General features: G+C 44.3%; 1 pseudogene; it reads right to left on the bottom strand.

The window, feature by feature from the left end:
* Positions 1-13,790: 13,790 nt before the first annotated feature.
* On the bottom strand, positions 13,791-15,872 carry LOC104678895 (annotated as a pseudogene).
* Positions 15,873-22,203: the final 6,331 nt, after the last annotated feature.

Raw genomic sequence — 22,203 nt, 5'->3', positions numbered from 1 at the left:
ATCCTGAGGAGGCATGTGCTGGCGGGCACAGGCCCAGAGAAGGCCTAGAATCTTGCTGAGCTGAGAAGAGTGTGCTGGAGGAGGAAAGCAAGAAGATGATTTCAGGGAAAGCAGCAATATTTGGAGGCCAATCAAAAAGGGAACAATGAAGGGTTCTGCAATAGGAACGGAGCAAAGGACATTCAAAAGAGTAGGGAGCCAGGCTTTTGGAAGCACAGAGAGGAAATGGCCTCTGTAGGGAGGTGGGTTCACAGGGCCAGGTGAATGGGTGAGGAGCATGCCTAGAGGTCCAGTGTCCACAGAGCTGCCAGAATCTGGCATCCAGAGTGTTCTGTCTAATATGCAGATCCAATTGTGTTGCTCCAAGGTTTAAAGTGGCTCTCCAGGGCCCTCACTCTTTAAGCTTGCAGAACTGCAAGGCCATGGGCCTCCTGGTCTACATCTCTAAGCATCCTTCCTGTCTTCCCTTTCATGCTCCAGCCCCACTCCCTAGATGTCCCATGCTGTCACCTCTGCCTGGAGAGCTCCCTTCCCACTGCCACTCTCCTTTCACCTGGCCAACTCTTTCTCACCCTTCAAGGTCCATCTCAGGTGACCCTCCTCTGGAAATCTCTCTCTAACAACCAACCTATCCCCCTGTGCTCTCTCAGAACCTGGGGCAGCTTTACCCAAGCAAGACTCTAGCCCGACCATGCTGTATTTCAATTATTCTGTTTACTTGTGGAGCCAGTGTATTGAGGGAATTCAACTCCGTGGGGCATAATAATGAAGATTTTTTCCCCTAATCTCTGCCTTCAGTCATGCTGTGTTGAATCTCCCTTTTCCATCCCTTAATGACATTTTGGGCAGACTGCATTACTTTGGATCACTTTCTGTTGTTAAATCTCCATCCTTTAGAGCTTTATTCTCAAACTCAATTTAAATCTTATTTTATCTTCTCTTTTACTCATTCAAGAGTTGACTTGAGCCAGGACTCTGCCTGCTAGGAGGAAAAGGACTTGGTGGAGGTGGGGGGATGGTCTGATTGGGAGATATACCCTACCACCCCCACCCCGACCCTGTGTCCATATATGGTTTCTCATGGGCAAATGAGTAAGTTCCTCAGTGACTTCTCCACTGCACAGTTCTCTGACAGAGTCCTCCAGCCCAGGCTTGACCTCTCCTACCTCACCCCACCACCTGGGGCCTACCACTGTCCTGACCCTCTTGCCCAGCAGTCAACCTGTTTGAGTAGGCCACCAGAAAAGTGCTCCAGCCAGGCTCATTACTGCAATGTCCACTTGACCTAGAGAAGCTCACGCATCCAGTCAGCTACATCACAATGCCCCTCTTCTCACCTCTCCTCTCCCCTGCTCAGAGAGGCACAGTCCACTGCCCACAGTCTACCCCTCATCAGGGAACAGCATCCCAGAACCCCATGCTTGCAGTCACCTCTCAATCTCCACAAGGGACTTCCTTTGAATTTCTGCCACCCCACCTTTAACAGAGAGGGGAGAAATTGTCTTCTGCTGTAAACACCAGACTACTCAATAAAACCAAGGACCTCCTTCCTCCCCAAGATTGCTGTATGGACAAGGAAGAGAAAATGGGGATTTGGGGCTGTGGGTGTAGGGCCAGTTCTGCCTCCTTTAGTAAACCTGGAGGGAAACCATCTGGCTCCCTAGAATACAGGGTACAGAGGGCCTGTTGGCTTTGGTTGTGGGTCAGCCATGTTGCTGATTCCTAAGGAACAAGGAATTTGCACTCAATCACCTTTGAATCAGGCCATCCCTCACTTCTAACCTGGAATTGTGGAGAGAAGGAACAGTGTCTCCTTTATCTTTGTAACCTGACACCCACACAGAGTCTGAACCTCCACCAGATGCTGAACAGGTATTTGTTGAATAAATGCAGAACTATAGAGTAATGAGGCTGAAGGGATCCCTCAGACCCACCTGCTCATTCCCACACTATCCTGGGTAGCAGCCCATCTCCATAAGATGACAGGGCTCTCTAACTGGGATTCCCAGGCCTAACCATGGACAAAAAGCTTTCCCTTTTAGCTCACCAGTATCGGGTGGGAATTTATTAAAGGGAACTAAGAAACTCAGAAAAGAACCCAAGCAGAAATTTGGAAAACCCAAGAGCCAGCTAAACAGATGGGAGAACAAAGTAGAGAATGTCTTGATCCTTATCTGGTTAAAACCACTTACACCTCTGATTCTGATCCCCACACAAGGAGGCCTGGAGCCTGGTCCTCAGCCCTCCCAGACTCTGATGTCTGGAAGAAGAGATGCTTTGGTTGCAGGGGAGAGGATCCAAGTTTTTACCATGACCTCAAGAGCCTGCATGACCTGGCCATTGGCAACCTCGGTTTCCACCTCAGAGCTTTGGCTTGGTGCCCCCTCTGCCTAAAACGCCCCTCCTCCCACCCTTCATCTGCTGACTCTTCCTCACCATTCATGTCTCAGAGAGGCCTTCCCTGGCCATCTTATCTAAAATAAGTTTCCTCCACTACCCACACACCTCCCCCACCACTGGCTTCTCTTGTAGCACCTGTTCTAATTAGAGTTGTCCTTGCAAACAAGAGAAGACATAGAAGTTAACTTAAATAAAAGAGGACACTATTGAAAGGGTGTTGGGCAGCCCAGAGAACTGACAGGAAGGCTCAAGGGAGGAACCCAGGCAAAACCACAGGAGGCAGGGAATAGATGAGACTCTGCCACAGAAAAGTTCTATAAACCATCTCTGTGCCAGTCTACCTCCAAGACAGCCCTCAACGATCCCTACCTCCTGGTCTTCACACCCTTATGTAGTCCCCTTCCTTGTTGTACCCTGGTCTGTGTGACCAACATAAACCAGCAGGAGTGTAGGTCACATCAAGATTAGGTTACAAACCCATTGAGGTCGGGTGCAGTGGCTCATGCCTGTAATTCCAACACTTTGGGAGGTCAAGGAAGGAAGGATCACTTAAAGCAGGGAGTTCGAGAGCAGCTGGGCAACATAGCAATAATTCATCTCTATGAAAAAAATTTAAATAAAAATAAAAGGACTGAGGCTTCCATCTTATGTGTGCACTCTCTCACTTCTTATGTTCTCTCTCTCTTCTCACTCTCTTCTCTCTTTCTTATCTTGCTCCCTTTCTTCTCCTCGCTTTCTCTTCTCTCCCTTTCTCGGATTGGAGCTGAAGCTCTTCATGGTATCGTGATACGTTGAGCTGCGAGCCGTAGCTAGTTTTATTCTACCGATGGGCTCTTAGTCTCTCTTATATTCTATCTCTCCTCTCTTCTCTCGCTCCTCTCCTTGTATCTTTCTTTCTTTCTCTCTCTCTTCTTTCTCTCTCCTCTTCTCTCTCTCCTTTCCCTCTCTTTCTTCTTTCTTGTCCTCTCTTTTTTTTCTGTTTCTCTTCTCTTTTCTCTCCTCCTTTCTCTCTCGCTTCTTTCTCTCTCTTCTCTCTCCCCCCCCCCTCTCTCTCTCTTTCTCTCCCCTTCCCACTCCCCTCTCCCCCACCCCCTGCGTGGCCTCCAGGCCCTCTGGGGAAGTAGCTGTCTGCCATGTCATGAGGACATTCAGCACTCAGGCAGCCTATGGAGAAGTCCATATGACAAGGATTCAAAACTTCCAGCCCTCGGCCACATAAGAAGTGGAAGTGGAAGTGGACCCTCCCGCAGCAGTCAAGCCTCATATGACTTCAGCCCCAGCTGACACCTTGACCCCAATGGCGATCTAATCAGAACCACCCAGTTAAGCTGCTTCTGGATTCCTGATCCACAGAAACTGTGAGATAATAGATGTTTTCTTGTTTCAAGCCACTAAGTTTTAGGTCAACCTCTTACCCAACAATAGATAATGAACACAATCTCTAACTGCCCCTGAACTTGAGCATCACTCCCTCAAGGTTCAAAGTCTTGGGAAAGGAATCAGAGTGGCCACACCTGGCTTACACCCCACATTCTGTGCCTCCTTGGCTTCCTTGTCAAATCCCCTGCCCTCCTTCCCCTCAAGTAAGAAGGGTACACATCCTAAACATCCAGAACAATCCATCTGCCCTGCAATGTTCCCTCAGAACACTTGGCACAACTTGTTCTCTATGCAGGATGACGTTTTTCTCCTTTCCCCTTGCTCTTCCTAAATTTGGGCACACACCAGACGTAAGAACCAGAGAGGGCAGATAGTTTCTTGGCCCAATAATGCAGGGAAAACATCCTCAAAATTCTGATTGCCTTAAAAATGCCAGGCCCTGAAGAAAGACCCATTAGAAGGCAACTTCTTCCCAGTGAATTAGTGGGGGAAAAGAAAAAAGCACTTTGGGAATCAGGATCAAGAGATACAATTCTGTATCTTTTCATGCAGCCACAGCCCAGTGAGTAATCGAGCCTTTCCCATTCAAGATAAATATGAAACAGGCGCTTTATTACAGACCAAAAAATCCATGGTCCCATCTCATAATCAAATCAGCATTTTTGTTTGTACATTTGCATGTGCCACCTTTTAATCCTTGCCTATATGGACATTCAGATTTTTCTTTCCAAGGGACAGCATAAATAGATTACCTATTTTACATTTTCCTGTAACACTAGACCATGTATATTATTTCCACCTTTGTAAACTCCCATTTTTATTTTTTCTTTTCTTTTCATATTTTTTTTTTATTGAAGACAGGGTCTCACTCTGTCACCCAGGCTGCAGTACATTAGCACTAGCATAACTCACTGCAGCCTAAAACCTCTGGACTCAAGTAATCCTCCTGCCTTGGCATCTATTTTTTTTTTTCTTTAGCTATCTTTACATCTCTCTCTCCCCATAATAGCCTGATAGGTATCTGTCTACACATTTAAGAATATATTTGTTCATTTAATAAGAAAAGGAATCTCTATCTTTTTTTGCAATCATTTTTGTCACTTAATAATATATCATGGAAATAATTCCAGGTTAGTAGACACAGATCGTACACACTCTTTCTTTAAAATAACTGTGTGAGATTCCATGGTGTGGCTTGTCACAACCAATTTAACCATTTTCCTGTTGATGTACATTCAGGTTGCATCCAGGTTCTCTCTACTGCAAAGCAGGCTGCAACAACGTTTTCACACATATGGTTAGGCACCTGTGCTTTTATGCTATACAATAGATTTCTAGAAGGAATTTGTGGGTATTTATATTGTAAATGCTAACAGATATTTTAAAGATACTTTCCAAAAACCTTGAGAAATTCATATGCTTGAAGGCACCTTTAGTCTGCCTTCTCCCCAGTACTAAATGTTATTCATTTTAATGTTTGACCATGTGATGGTGAAGAGAGATATCTCTTTGCTGCAATTTATTTACATTTCCTCAATTATTAGGGAAGTTGAGGATCCTATCAAATGTTTATCAACCATTTGGATCTCCTCCTCTGTGAACTAACTGTATATATCCTTTGTCCATTTTCTTTTCTTTTCTTTTCTTTTTTTTTTTTTTTTTTGAGGCGGAGTCTCGCTCTGTCGCCCAGGCTGGAGTGCAGTGGCCAGATCTCAGCTCACTGCAAGCTCCGCCTCCCGGGTTTACGCCATTCTCCTGCCTCAGCCTCCCGAGTAGCTGGGACTACAGGCGCCCGCCACCTCGCCCGGCTAGTTTTTGTATTTTTAGTAGAGACGGGGTTTCACCGTGTTAGCCAGGCTGGTCTCGATCTCCTGACCTCGTGATCCGCCCGCCTCGGCCTCCCAAAGTGCTGGGATTACAGGCTTGAGCCACCGCGCCCGGCCCCATTTTCTATTAAATTGTCTGTTTCATATTAACTTTATTCAATCATGTAGTGACTCAACTAATATGCATTGAGCACTTATTAGGTCACGTGTTGGGGTTATAGTATTGAACTAGACAAAATTCCAGCCTGAATATTAACCCTTTACTCTGTCATCCATGTTGAAAATCAGCTCAGATGTCTAATTGTATCTCCAGGCTCTCCCCTACAGATATCCTCTGGTATAGCGGTCCCCAACCTTTTTGGCACCAGGGACCAGTTTTGTGGAAGACAATATTTCCATGGAGGGAGGGGTTGGGAAGGATGGTTCCTGGTTTTGGATAAAACTGTTCCACCTCAGATCATCAGGCATTAGATTCTCATGAAAAGCACGCAACGTAGATCCCTCACCTGTGAGGTTCACAATAGAGTTCTCAGTTCCATGAAAATCTAATGCCATTGCTGATCTGATAGGAGGCAGAGCTCAGCCTGTAATGCTCACTAGCCGGGTGCTCACCTCCTGCTGGGCACCTGGTTCCTAACAGGCCATGGACGGGTACCGGTCCACGGCCCGGGTGTTGGGGACCCCTGCTCCGGTAGATTGTAGTCATTATGCTTTCACGTTTTCTGATGTAAAAATACCTAATACCAGCACCACTAGTCACAAATTGGTTAAAGCAGACAGAGGACTTAATCCAATCCCCATGTAGCACCTTGTTGGCACTCCAGCCTCAGGTCTTCCCTATTCACTGTTCCCACTCTTCCTGTTCCCTATCTCAAGCACCTGTGACCTTCTGCCCCAGAGCGTTTTTTTGGCCACAAGAGCATTTTTAGCCCTTCAGAGGGCAGACCAGAACTGCTGGAGATAATGCTGCCTTCTACCAATGACAGATGAGGAGGTGGTGGATCAATGCCCCAGCTCCCTTGCCCCTAAGCTGGGATAACTAAAAGGTATGTGTTCTACACTGTCCAGTCAAGGTGAAGCCACAGTTGCCTCCAGTGTAACCTGCTCATTTGCCCACCGTGTAATGGCTTCCTTCTCCTTTCTGTCTCAGTTACCCATTACCCCATCAGTGCTTCCCGGAGTCACCTCTCAAATAAAGTACTTGTTACTTGCACTCAAATCTTTGTCTCAGTTTCTGTTTCTGGGAGAATACAACAAAGGCACTTTGATCTACAAATGAGGAACTAGCAGCAGGAGGCAACATCTCTCGATGAGTAAAAGTGTAACTTCTGAAGTCATAGGCCTGGCCCAAAATCTGATTCTGCTACTGACTGTGTGTCCTTAAGCATATTCTTAACTTCCAGTTTCTTCTCTATGAAATGAGCCTAGGAGCTCACATGGTTATTATAAGGACTAAGTTAACCATGTGATTTTCTCACATAATGTCTAATGAAAAATGGTATTACTCTTTAACATTAGGAAACTGAGTTCTAGAGAATAGAAGTAGCTAGCCTAAGGTCACCCAGAAAACTGGGACCCTTATGCCCCATTTCAAAGACTCTACGCTCTGTCATCTTTTGGGCCAGGGATGTTACAGTCATGGGATTTCCCTTGTCCTAGGCTTTAAATACTCCAAACATCTAGGTGGATTGGAGTATTTATTTGTGCTATCCAGTAGAACTTTCTGTGATGATGTAAACATTGCATATTTATGCCATCCAATACAGTAGCTACCACTAGCTACATGTGCCTGTTGAACATCTGGAATGTGGCTAGTACCACCATGAAAGTGGGGGTTTCATTGTATTGACTTTTATCAAATGTAAAGAGCCACATATAGCTAGTAGCTACTATGTTAGATAGCTCAGGTCTGGAAAAACAGGATTGGGGCTAGGTACAGTGGCTCACACCTGTAATCCCAGCACTTTGGGAAGCCAAGGAGGGAGGATCACTTGAGCCTAGGAGTTTGAGACCAGTGAGGACAACATAATGAGATCCCATCTCTGTTAAAATAAATATTTTTAAAAAGTAAAAATTGGCCAGATGTGGTGGCTCACACCTGCAATCTCAGCACTTTGGGAGGCAGAGGCTGGTGGATCATCGAGGTCAGGAGATCGAGACCATCCTGGCTAACACGGTGAAACCTCGTCTCTACTAAAAATACAAAATGTTAGCCGGGCGTGGTGGCAGGTGCCTGTAGTCCCAGCTACTCGGGAGGCTGAGGCAGGAGAATGGCGTGAACCCAGGAGGTGGAGGTTGCAGCGAGCCGAGATTGCGCCACTGCACTCCAGCCTGGGCAACAGAGCGAGACTCAGTCTCAAAACAAAAAAAAAAAAAGGTAAAAAATTAGAGAAAGGGGGTTGGGCAATGGTGGAAAGAATCTCTCTTAGTTCTTTTCTTCTCCCCAGTCTCTCCTACCTTCAGACTCCCCTCCCAGCCCGAGCTATTCATCCCCCTCATCACAGGCCTCCACCTTTCCCTCCTTTGTACGTGCTAAGTTCCATGGAAGGAAGCAGCAGGGACTGTGACAACCACTGTATTTTCATACACCCAGCAAGGTGAAACAAACCCCTTTGTGATCCCTGTACTGAAAGACAAGACAAATACCTGCTATAAATAAAGCTGAATAAAGATCCTTTTCTAGATGGCTTCCATTGTTCCCTCTTCTCTTATAGTATTCACGCTGAGATAATTTCCGGCTTCTCAGATCCTCCACGGTTATAAAACATACCATTACCTCATTTTCATTTCATTAGATTTACAGGTCACGAGACTACTTTGATCCTTACCAAGTTCATCATTAATGGTTTCAAAATAATGATTCTTTCTGTTTCAGCATGAGCCAACACAGAACTTCCTACCCATGCATTCTTTTATCTCTTGCTTCCTACTTTTAACTCCCTGGTCTCGACAATAGTGGCTAATGGAGTTTTCCAAATGCTGACGTGAATTTCACATCCATAAAGACGTTCCCCGCACAGTTCTGTCACCCCACAGCAAAAACAGTAAAAGTAATAATTTCTTTCCAAACTACCTAATCCTGATGGATGTCATAGAAAGGTATCGGATAAACCACCAGCTCTCCCAGGCTGTATTTCCATGATACCTGTAATTAACCCAGGTACAATGGAACACGTGGGCTTAGTAGTCTCACAGAAATGGGTTTAAATCCTAACTATATCACTTAACAGTGAGAAATAAAATGACTCTACCTTTTTGAGTCTCAGTTTCCTCATCTGTAAAATGAACATATGAGGTACTTACATTGCAGAGTAGTGGCAAAGACTCAAAGGATTTTTTTTTTTTTTTTTTTTTTTTTTTTTTTTTTTTTTTTTTTGAGACAGAGGCTTGCTCTGTCACTCAGGCTGGAGTGCAGTGGCATGATCTCAGCTGACTGCAACCTCTACCTCCTGGGTTCAATCAATTCTCCTGCCTCAGCCTCCTGAGTGGCTGGGATTACAGGCGCACACCACCATGCCCGGCTAATTTTTGTATTTTTAGTAGAGAACGGGTTTCACCATGTTGGTCAGGCTGATCTCGAACTTCTGACCTCGTGATCCACCCACCTTGGCCTCCCAAAGTGCTGGGATTACAGGCATGAGACACCGCACCCGGCTGACTCAAAGGATTTATACGAGAAGCAGGACACTGAAATCATTAAGAGCGTAGACTTTGCCACTAACATACTACTCTGTGACCTTGGGTAATTTGCCGACTCTTCTGAGCCTCAATTTTCTCATCTATAAAATGGGAATAAATAATAATACCTACTTCTAAGGGTGTTGGGAGGATTAAATGAAGATACATATAAAGTCCTCAGCACAATGGCTGACTCAAAGAAAGCACTCACCTCTTTTTTTTTTTTTTTTTTTTTTTTTTTTTTTTTTTTTTTTTGAGACGGAGTCTCGCTCTATCTCCCGGGCTGGAGTGCAGTGGCCGGATCTCAGCTCACTGCAAGCTCCGCCTCCCGGGTTTACGCCATTCTCCTGCCTCAGCCTCCCGAGTAGCTGGGACTACAGGCGCCCGCCACCTCGCCCGGCTAGTTTTTTGTATTTTTTAGTAGAGACGGGGTTTCACCGTGTTAGCCAGGATGGTCTCGATCTCCTGACCTCGTGATCCGCCCGTCTCGGCCTCCCAAAGTGCTGGGATTACAGGCTTGAGCCACCGCGCCCGGCCGCACTCACCTCTTAATATGCCCTTGAAAGAGCTTTTCACCCAAGTTGTTGGCTGCTTTCTTTAAAACAGGATTCTTAAGTTTTCTTTGTGTTGTAGACTCCTCTGGCCATCTGGAGAATCCTACAGATTCTTCTCAGAAAAATCTTTGTAAATGTAAAATATGATAGAGTTATAAAGAAGACCAGTTATATTGAAATATAGTCATCAAAATATTAAGACAAGTATGTGATACACATGTATGTGCCTCTTTAATAATGGATTAAATAACAAGCTCTAGTGGCAAGCCTAAAACCTCCATAATTTCAAAGTAATGATGTGTGCAAACAATAATTCGAGACATCTGCAGCAGCAACTCTAGTGTGATATCAAATAGAAATATCTGTGCCTTCTATTGGTGACAAGGTAGCAGGCCCTGCTAACACTACTGTAGTTTATTGCCTACATTCACGATCAAAAGAAATGCTTAATTTAAGTTAGAGGTCAATGAAAATAAAGGAGTAAATTTTTTCCATCCAAGTTCATGAACCCCAAGTTAAGGTTCATAATATATTTAGCACCTGTTTATCCTCAGCTGTGGGTCTAAAGTCATAGATTAGGAGACAATAGGAAACATCTCTTCACATCCCATTGTCTGGCCTCTGATTGGGCAAATGGTAGAAAAGAGAAATGCACCATCCTGTAAGAGCATGTAACAAGATGACAACTACCAGCCAAGCTTACTTAGCACTAAGTGGCAGGCATTTTTCTAAGTGTTTGACCTACGTTAACTCACCAACATTCTCAGCAATGCTTTGAGACAGCTACTGTTACCATCCTTGTTCTACAAAGGAAAAAACTGAGGCACAGAGAGGTTAGGTACATCCCCCAAGGTCACACAGCTAGTAAATGGTAGAGCCAGGATTTAGAGCCAGGAAGTCTGAATCCATAGTCTGTGCTCCTAGCTACCATGCCATACTCCCTCTCTACTCTGAGTGCAGGGGAGTAAGATTTCAGTTACATTTCTCTCTTCTTATTAAGGCACCAGTATTGAATTGGCTCCCCCGCCTTATGCAGTATGACCCTGTATTAATTATATCTGCAGAGACTCATTCTTCAGGAGGAGTAGGAGTTAAAGAGACGAAAGGGAGGAGGGAGTGGGGAGAGGTAGCAAAGGGGCTGGGAAAGTACTTTAAGCAGAGGAAAAGGGAGGTACAAAGGCCTTGAGGTGGAAAGAACGTGGTGGATGTAGGACGTGAAAGAATACCGATAGGGTTGCAGGTTGGAAAGAAAGGGGCCCAGTGGGATAAGATAAGTCTGGAAGGCAGAAAGTATCTAGATCTCGCAGGGCCTTGAAGGCAGCTTTATTATTATTCTAAGAACAATGGGGAGTACAATTAAATTTGTTTTATAAAAATATCACTCTAGCTGTAGAAGAGAAAGAATTGAAGGGAAAGAAAAGTGGAAGCGGGGGCCCTGGTTTGGAGGCAGCCAAAGGGGTCCAAGCTAGGGATGATGATGGCTTGGACTACTGGTGGGCAGGGATACATAGAGAAGTGGACAGATTCAAGAAAGATTTGAGAGAAAGGCTCTGGTGCACTGAATGTGGGGGCTACAGATGACTCCACTGTGGCAGACTGCATTTCCCAGTGATGGCCACAACCACATCTCAGGGTGGGACTTTGATATTCTTCCCATTGAGAGATGGGGTTCTACGCTCCCTTCCCTTGAATCTGGCCAGGCTTATGTGACTCTTGAAACTGTCATAGAAGGCAATACAGCTCCTGCCTGGTTCTCTTAGCCACTCCTCAGAGCCCTGAGCTTCATGTGAGCAGCACAACTGCCCTGAGGCCACCATGAAGTGAGGAAGCCCTCTCTCCACAACTCTGTGCAGAGAGACCACATGGATAGGCCCTAAGACTACGTGAAGAAAAATTGCCTAACCAAGCCCCTCTGGAAACCCTGATTTCCAGAAACTATGAATAAGGATAAAATGGTTACTTAACACCACTAAGTTTTGAATTTGGAAAACTTATCCTTCAAATTCTGTCTCTACTGACTTGGCCAGTTATCCACTTCTAACCCTCATAAGGGAGATTTAACATTCTCTATTTGGGTTATTTGTGAGGAACCCTGAAAATTGGTGACATGTGGAAAACAGCTTTTAGGTAGTTTATCTCTGCAGTTTTAATTTGTAAACCAGCCCAGTGATTTGCAAACCTGAGAGAGTTTTTTTAAAAACTAAGTAAATAAATATTCTCAAGTTCTACCCTGGACTCAATGAATAAAAAACTTCAGGAAACAGTGAGCCACCGACTCAGCTGACCTGCCTGACTCTGACATTTTCCTTTACCTTTCTGTATGATTATTAGAGTTACATTCTATTTACATACCACAACACTTGTAGGAAAATTGAGCTGAGATCGTGCAACTGCATTCCAGCCTGGGCAACAGCGAGACTCTGTTTCAAAAAAACAAAACAAAACAAATCACCAAAAATAAACCCTGATTTTAATTGGATTAAAGTTTTAATTATTAAAAGGGAGAATCTAATTATACCTACCCATGACATCATGCATCAAAACTGATTTTAATTGGGTTAAAGATTTAATTATCAAAAGGGAAAAAAGTAAGCCATGGTAAAATTAGAAAAGGAAAACATGTATTTATTTAGTCTTCTGGAGAGAAGAAAGTCCAAAGTCAAAAATGGATCAGGACTGGGGAGCCTGGGGGAGAATCTGTTTTCTTGCCTTTTCCAGCTTCTAGGAGCCACCTGCTTTCCTTGGCTCGTGGCCCCATCTTCTGTCTTCAAAGCCAGCAGTGTAGCATCTTTCTCTTCTCTGGCCCATGCCTCCTTCCTTCCCTCCCTCCTCTGCTTCTGTCATCACATCTTCTCTGATTCTGAACCTCCTACTTCCGTCTTACAAGAACGCTTGTGATTACATTGAGTGCACCTAAGTAATCTAGGACTATCTCCCCATCTCAAGATCAATGACATCTGCAAAGTTCTTGTTGCCGTGTAAGGTGACATATTCACAGCTTCCAGAGATCAGGGCGTGGGCTTCTTCAGGGAGTCATTATTCTCACTACCACAGTTGTACAGAGCTATACTGACATGGTAGGTGTCATTAAGGCTGGGCTTCAAGCCAAGTAACCCTGCCAAAGAAACTTTCTACTGGCTGGGAGGGACTTTAGGGTAGTCTTTCAACAACTCTCTGAACCACCTCTATCAACATACAACAGAGCTTTTGAAGTTCCATTCTGATTCACCATGTTTTACAGAATCTTGCTTTGAGAAGGTATTAGTTCTACTGGGCTCACCAGAAATTTGATATGGTCTCAACAAAGTCCCCTCTACCCCCACTCCAATGTCCAAGGGGACTAGAATTCAATGATCACTCAATGATCAGTGAAATTTATTCCCTCTGTCAACAGAGTAGCCCATGAAAACCCAAGGGCCTCTGCTTTCTAGGAATGGTCTAACTAATAGCACAAGCAAATCTATAGGAAGACACAAAGTGTGATGTCATCAAGTGAACCTACAGAAGGTGAGATCTATGAGCTAATGAGCCCACACAATGAGCCAGGCATGATTCTAAGAGTGATATGTGCTACCTCATTTAACTTAGCTTACTTCATCCTGACCTTCTGACTATTCTTACATGCCTTTTACAGATGAAGGAAGTGAGATGCGGGAAGGTTAAAGCCAAAGCTTTCCCAGCTAGGAAGTGGTGGAGAAAGAAGTGAACACAGACCATCCAGATTCCACCATTTATGTTCTGATCCACCAAGACTTCATAAATGGTAAATTCCCTCAATAAACTTGGGCCAAGGAAGCTGGAGGGTGGGATATCTGTTTGCATGGCACACTAGATAAATTCCCTGGGGCAGCATAGGCAGGTCCCAGAAGGTTGTGGAGCTCATAAAGTGATGCAGAAACCTCTTCTCCCCCACTCTCGGTGCCTGTCTCCTAGCGTCTTTCAGACGGCCCTGTTAGCCAAGGACTTCCACCAAGACCTGCAAGGACAAATGTGGAATGTCTTGGCTTTTTTCTTTTTGACAGAGTTTCACTCTTGTCACCCAGGCTGGAGTGCAACAGCGCAATCTCAGGTCACAGCAACCTCTGCCTCCAGGGTTCACGCGATTCTCCTGCCTCAGCCTCCTGAGTAGCTGGGATTACAGGCACACGCCAACACGCCTGGCTAATTTTTCTATTTTTAGTAGAGACAGGGTTTCACCATGTTGGCCAGGCTGGCCTTGAACTCCTGACCTCAGGTGATCCACCCGCCTCGGCCTCTCAAAGTGCTAGGACTACAGGCATGAGCCACTGCACCCGGCCATGTCTTGGCTCTTACTAGGTTGTGTGAGCCCTCTGAGAATTGTATATAAGAGATTTTAATCCCTTTGCCTGGAAAAAAAATGCATCTATGCACATAATGCTTCAGGGGGTTCTAGTCAAAAGGGTTTAGAACAAACACTGGCTGAGAAGGACACAACATCACTTCTGCACATTCCTGCCAAAGATGTATAACCTGAATCTAACAATGAATAAACATCAGACAAGCCCCAAAGAGGAACATTCTATAAAATAAATGGCCTGTACTCTTCAAAAATGTCAAGGTCATGAAAGACAAAAAAGACTGAAGAACTGTGGTAGATTAAAGGAGACTCAAGAGACTTGAAAACTAAAGGCAACATGTATCCTAGATTGGATCCTGGACTAGGAAAAAAACACTGTGTTTTTTTGCTCTGAAGAACATTACCGGGACCATTTGTGAAATGCATATGAAGTCTGTAGATTAGGCAAGAGTCAGAGAGAGGGGAACAGAAAGAGATGGGTAGAGGGGGAGTTACAGAACAAACAGTGAAATGTTCGTTTGGGGAATCTGTGTGAAGGACATTCAAAAATTCTTTTTTAATTTATTTTATTTTTAGATGGAGTCTCACTCTGTTGCCCAGGCTGGAGTGCAATGGTGCAATTTTGGCTCAGTGCAAACTCCGCCTCCCAGCTTCAAGCAATTCTCCTGCCTCAGCCTCTCGAGTAGCTGGGATTACAGGCACACAGCACCACGCCCAGCTAGTTCTTGTATTTTTTTTTTTTTTTTTTTTTTTTTTTTTTTAGTAGAGATGGGGTTTCACTATGTTGGCCAGGCTGGTCTCAAACTCCTGATCTTCTGATCTGCCCACCTCGGTTTCCCCAAGTGCTGGGATTACAGGCGTGAGCCACTGCACCTGGCCTCCCTTCTCTCTCCCCCTCCCCTTCCCCCTACCCCCTGCTTTTCTATCTCAACAGGGTCTCACTCTGTCATCCCTGCTGGAGTACAGTGTGCAATCATGGCTCAGCCCAGCCTCAATCTCCTGGACTCAAGCAATTCCTCTGCCTCAGCCTCCCGAGTAGCTGGGACTACAGGTGCGCACCACCACACCTGGGTAATTTTTTCTTCTTTTTTATCTCAAGTCCCCAAGAGGGCTTTACTTTTATTTCAACATTCTGTTCTGCAGCTTCCTTGGCACTTTTTGCCCGTATGCCGAAAAGCCGGGCGTTGGCACGGGCCATGCGGAGACTAGCGAAGGCTTTGACATTCTTCTCCTCAGTGACGACTCGAGTTTTCTCCTTCTTGTAGACATTCTGGATGGGCATGACCGGTCCTGTCAGTTGAGTGGCCAGTTTCAGTTCTTCAGCAGAACTGTCTCCCTTCTTGGGGGGCCGAGGGCTTCCTGAGGAAGAAAATGAGTTTGGAGAGGTACTCCTTCAGCCGCTGTACATTGGCCTGCAGGGACAGCAGTGGACTTGTTCCACCTCCTCGGATCCACAAAAATGCCAATGATTCGGGCCACCTTCTTGTGAATGCCGGCCACCCTGAGCTCCTCCAGGCTGAAGCCCTGGCCTACGCTTGCCTCCGTGTGGTACGGACTCACGATGGGCTGGCTGGGCCCCGATGCGATGCGGCACGCCTTGGCTTGCAGGGCCCTGACTCCGCGGATCTTCCGCGCCTGCTGGTTGAACCAAGTGCGCCGCTGCCAGTCCTTGCGAAAGCGGGGCTTCAAGATCATGCCATTCCGGCTGGGCGCCATGGGTGCCTACCGCCCTCCTGTGCAGGAAAACAGCCAAGCGGAAGCAACACCTGGGTAATTTTGTTTGTTTTGTAGAGACGGGGTCTCACTTTGTTGTCCAGTCTGATCTCAAACTCCTGGTCTCAAGTGATCCACCCACCTCGGCCTCCCAAAGTGCTGAAAATACAGGCATGAGCCACTATGCTGGGCCGATCATTCTTTATACTATTTTTTGAAACTTTTCTGTAAATCTGAAATTATTTGAAATAATGTAAATCTTTTTAAAAATCCTAAAGTCTAGAGCCAGGTGCTTCATTATGGAGTAAATAAAAACTGCACCAAACCTGCATCCTTTCTGAGCTCTGCACACCCTCTCCACCTACAGAAAAAGACCGACAAGAGTTCTGGTGAAACAAACCGCAGAATAGGGTGGCAAAACGTTCTGAAACTGTGGAGTGCGGTGCAACCCAGGAACCAAAAGCTCCAGTCACTCATCTCCAGTGCTCTGTAACCCTGAGCATGTCATTTAAGTTCTCAGGGCCTCCGTTGACTCATCTACCAAATTGACATCATGGTAGTATTTACCAAGGAGACTATCTATATGACACTGGGAACGGCGTTCTTAAACAAGGCACTACATAGGAACCATAAAGAGGAATGTTGCAACATTTGAATTAAAATTTAAGACTTTTGAATGACAGGACACTATTAACAAAGTAAAATGACAAACCACAGAGAGAAGACGTCATCCGGACACAAGATCAGTATCCAGAATACGTAAAGGACTTCTATGAATGAATTTTTTAAAACTATAGGTAAACCTAATGGAAAAATGGGCCAGAAATGTGAACAGGCAATTCCCAAAGAAAGAAACCTGGATAGCTGTAGGATAAGGTGCTGAATATCGCTCAATTCAAGAAAATTAAAATGAAATCCACAAATACATCATTCACAGCCATCATCGTAGTCAAAAATAAATAAATGAATAAAGTCTGAAAATATCAAAAGTTGGCAAGGAAACTTACAAATGGTACTTACACACTGCTGGCAGGAATATACTTCTTTAAATAATACTTCTTTGGCGAGTAATCTTGCTAAATCTTGTAAAGTTTAAAATGTGATCTACTACAAAGATAGCAACTCCACTCCTAAATGAGTATCCTGGAAAGCTCTGAAATGGGTACCCAAGGAGATACGCACTAGCAGGTTCAACGCAGCACCATTTGTAAAAAGAAGCAGGGCCGGGCGTGGTGGCTCACACCTGTAACCCTAGCACTTTGGGAGGCCAAGGCAGGTGGCTCACTTGAGGTCAGGAGTTCGAGACCAGCCTGGCCAACATGGTGAAACCCCCATCTCCATTAAAAATAGAAAACTTAGCTTGGCGTGGTAGTAGGCGCCTGTAATCCCAGCTACTCAAGAGGCTGAGGCGGGAGAATCACTTAAACCCGGGAGGCAGAGATTGCGGTGACCTGAGATTGCGCCACTGTATTCCAGCCTGGGCAACAGAGCGAAACTCTGTCTCAAAAACAACAGCAATAACAAAAATCAAAACAAAACAAAAACCTAACTTCCTTAGTACAGATACATAAACTGTGACTCATTCATACAACACAATACTAGACAACAAATAAAATAAATACAGTAGCGCAGTAGTTCTCCAACTTCAGGGTATATCGAAATCATCAGAAGGGCTTGGTAAAGGACATATGACTGGGTCCTGGGCCCTACCTCTAGAGTTTCTGATTCATTCAGCGGAAATTTGCATTTCTAACAAATTATCAGATGTTGCTGATGCTGCTGGTCCAGGGACTACACTTTAAGAACCAGTAAACTAGTTACATGTTTCAACACGCTTAAATCTTAAAAACCTAGTACAGTTTTTAAAAAAGTCATAAAAGCATATATAAACTGTGTCTAAACACTATTAAACAACACTATATAGTTTATGGATATATCTTTTACGATAAAAGTACAAAATATGGGCTGGGCACTCTATAACTGGGCTCATGCCTGTAATTCCAGTGCTTTGGGAAGTCAAGGTGAGAGGATCCCTTGTGGTCAGGAGTTTGAGGCCAGCCTGGGCAACATAGCAAGACCCTGTCTCTACAAAAAAACAATTTTTAAAATTAGCCAGACACGGTGGTATGTACCTGTAGTCCTAGCTATTTGGGAGGCTAGGGAGGCTGCCGCAGTGAGCAAGAGCACCACTGAACTCCCGCCTGAGCAACAGAGTGAGACTCTGTCTGTTAAAAATAAAATTAAATTAAAAGTACAAAATATACATGGGAATGTATTTCAGGGGAGTAATTACCTGGAGGGAGATGAGGGTGATAGAATGGTCTTAGCTGTTTTTTGTTTGTTTGTTTGAGACAGAGTTTTTCTCTTGTTGCCCAGGCTGGAGTGCAATGGTGCAATCTCGGCTCACTGCAACCTCCACCTCCCAGGTTCAAGCAATTCTCCTGCCTCAGCCTCCTGAGTAGCTGGGATTACAGGCAGATGCCACCATGCCAGGCTAATTTTTGTATTTTCAGTAGAGACAGGGTTTCACCATTTTGGCCAGGCTGGTCTCGAACTCCTGATCTCAGGTGATCCACCTGCCTTGGCCTCCCAAAGTGCTGGGATTACAGGCGTGAGCCACTGCGCCCAGCCAACTTTTATATCACTTCATTTCTAAAGCACGTTAGCAAAAGCGTTTACATTTGTTTAATCACAGTGGTGAGTAGAAAGGTATGTATGTGATGTATGTTTGAAATGTTAAGGAATGTTTAAAGTTTAAATCATTTAGCATTCATTACACAGGGTTGCTGTGTAAATGAGGTAATGTGAAAGTTCTGGGTAAAGATGGCAAGATGAAGTTGGGTCACAGAATCTCTGTCCCTGTATATGTAACCAGAAAAATAATAATTAAAAACTTAAATTAAGAGATACCAGACCAGGTGCAGTGGCTCATAACTGTAATCCCAACATGTTGGGAGGCCAAGGAGGCAGGCTTGAGCCCAGGAGTGTGAGACCAGCCTAGGCAACATGATGAAACCACATCTCTACAAAAAATACAAAAATTAGCCAGGCCTAGTGGTGTGTGCCGGTGGTCCCAGCTGCTCAGGAGGCTAAGATGGGAGCATCACCTGCGCTCAGGAGGTTGAGGCTGCAGTGAGCCCTGATCATGTCATTGCACTCCAGCCTGGGTGACAGAGGGAGACCCTGTCTCAAAAATAAAAAAAGAAAAGAAAAGAAACAAGCACCTCTACCTCTAAATGTTTTTCAGTCTTTTTCTTTACATGAATCTGTTAGAAACTAAGATCGCTTCTAATGAAGAAACATCTATTTAAAATTCAATGATTCTTTCAGTGTAGAGTTGCCAGATAAAAATACAGGACATCCAGTTAAATTTTAATTTTAGAAAAACAATAAATAATTTTTTAGTATAAATATGTCCAAAATATTGCATGGGGCATACTTTTTTAAAAACGTAATTTTTGTTTATTTATTTATTTTGAGACAGGTTCTCACTCTGTCACTCAGGCTGCAGTGCAGTTGCCCGATCATGGCTCACTGCAGCCCCAACCTCCCAGACTCAAGCAATCCTCCCACCTCAGCCTCCTGAATAGCTGAGACTACAGGTGCATGCCACCACACCCGGCTAGTTTTTTTATGTTTTGTAGAGCCAGGGGTCCCTCTGTGTTGCTCAGGCTGGCCTCAAACTCCTGGGCTTAACCAGTTCTCCTGCCTTGGCCTCCCAAAGTGCTGGAATTATATGAATGAGGCACCATATCCGGCCCAAAATGTTTAGTTTATTTTACTTGTATTTATTAAATCTGACAACTCTACCTCAGTGTCACTCAGGGATCTTTATAAACATTAGCTATAGTGCACAGGATGTAAAGTATTTTCCTTTCATACAAATGAAAGATATAACAGGAAAATGTGGTTGTAATTGAAAAAATATAGGACTTTGAATGAAGACTTGGGTTCTGAGTTCTAGTTTCCACTTGACTTCTTAGTAAATGTATGGCTTTGGATAAGTCACTTAACCTAAGCATCAGGTTCCTCACACTCTATAAGATGATTGGAGGCTGGGCACGGTGGGCTGACGCCTGTAATCCCAGCACTTTGGGAGGCCGCGGTGGGCGGATTACAAGGTCAGGAGATGGAGACCATCCTAGCTAACATGGTGAAACCCCGTCTCTACTAAAAATACAAAAAATTAGCCTGGCGTGGTGGCGGGCACTTGTAGTCCCAGCTACTCAGGAGGCCGAGGCAGGAGAATGGCATGAACCCGGGAGGCGGAGTGTGCAGTGAGCCGAGATCATGCCACTGCACTCCAGCCTGGGCGACAGAGCAAGACTCTGTCTCAAAAAAATAAAAAAATAAGATGTTTGGGTTTGTTTGTGAGTATCAACTATATTCCAGGAACTTTACATGCATGATTTCACTTAATCCTCACAATTACCTCATGAGGAAGGTGTTAGTATCACTATTCTCAAGACAGGTACCCGTGGCTTGGTTGAAGCTCTGTAAAAGCACGGACCGTCACTTTCTTGTTAACTGCTGTGTCCTTTGTGTCTAGCATGGTAAACCTAGGAGGTACTCAATACATATCAAATGTACGAAAGAAGACCCAAACTCACATAGCTATATTAAGGGACAGAGCCATGATTTGAACCCAAATCATTTTGATTTCAAAATCTTCATCTTTTTCCTTCTAATTAAATTTTTACTGACGTATACTTTACATACAGTAAAATGCACAATTTTAAACACATGACTCTATAAACATTTACCTGTGTATATATTCCATGTAACCACTATGGGATCAAGATATAGAACATTTCCATCTCCCTGAAAGTTCCTTCAAGCTCCTCCCCAGTGTATGCCCCCAGAGTTAACCTCTATTCTGACATCTGTGACCAAAGCTGCCACTCTTAAGTACAGGTTTCTTCTCTCTTGGGTTGTGTCAGATAATATGCAAAGTATTCCTGAAAGTGTTTTTGCAAACTCAGGCTGCATCTGAGTGCTGTTGGTGTTTAGAATAGGTCTTTATGCCAGCCTGTTCATCACCAATACAAAAGTGAGATTTGGCAGGGTAGCTCACACCTGTAATCCCACCACTTTGGGAGGCCGAGAGGGAGGATGACTTGAACACAGGAGTTTGAGACAAGCCTGGGCAACATGATGAAACCCTGTACAAAAATTACCCAAAAAAGCCCAGCATGGTGGCACATGCCTGTAGTCCCAACTACTCAGGAGGCAGAGGTGAGAGGATCACTTGAGCCTGGAAGGTCATGGCTTGATCACCTTGACAGAGTGAGACTATCTCTATTAATTAATTAATTAATTTTTAAAAATCAAAAGTAAAATTTTAAGAGGCTATATTATGCCTTGCATTTGTCAAAATGGAAAGGTTTTACTCAAGATTGCCTTCTGATCTTACTTTCTGATTCTCTGCAGTAATCTTGTCTTAAAAAAAAAAAACAAAACTACATGTTTTCTTTACCATAGGCCCTCTGGCTCTCCCTCCTGGGATATTCCTGAGCCCATTGCTTAGATACTTTTTAATCATCACTTAATTACCCTAAACATGTCTGGCTTCATCCTATAAAGCAGTCTGAAATACTAAGAAAAATACCAGATTAAAATAAAACCAAATTGATATCTCAAAAAAAATTTCTCCACTATTGAATATGCTATTGAATTTACTCTTCCTTTCTTAATTTTTTTTTTCTTCATTCAACAGGTATTTGCTGAGCACAAAATGCTGCCCCCTCCAGTTTGCTGTTTGAGTGGAATTGCTAATTGCCCTCTCCTGGCTGTCCTGTAAATCACAAGGCCAAGTTCTCATATGTTCTAGGAAACACACAATCTTTCTTTAGTACTGGCCACACATTAAACTATATCTTTCTTCCCTTACAGTTAGGGGTAACCCACTGTACACCAAATTTTAAGAGCCAGTGAGCTCAAAGATCCATCTGACAGAAATCAGACGGCCTCCATCGTAGCAGACTTTCATTTTACCCACTGGTCAAACTTTGGTGCCCACCTCTGAAGGGTTAGAGGCTTATACACCAATCAGGTACCCCTTGACTTGGAAGGGAACTTCTTATCCCAAAAGACAGTATCACTTGTGGTTAAAATAGCACGTTTGGGCATCAGGCCGCACAGGTTTGAGTCTGGCCATGCCACATACTGTCTGTGGGACCACAAGCAAATTAACTGGCCTCAATTGCCACATCTGTAAAATAGGAATATAGTATGTACATTATAGGGTTATTGTGAGGATTAAATGAGATGATATTTGTAAAGGATTCAGCACATGGTAGGCACACAATAGATGTTACCTATTATGTAAAGCAAA

Source organism: Rhinopithecus roxellana, chromosome 13 (assembly GCF_007565055.1).
Source record: "Rhinopithecus roxellana isolate Shanxi Qingling chromosome 13, ASM756505v1, whole genome shotgun sequence".
Classification (NCBI taxonomy): domain Eukaryota; kingdom Metazoa; phylum Chordata; class Mammalia; order Primates; family Cercopithecidae; genus Rhinopithecus; species Rhinopithecus roxellana.
The sequence above is the reverse complement of the archived record's forward strand: the minus strand, read 5'-3'. Positions and strand labels throughout refer to the sequence as shown.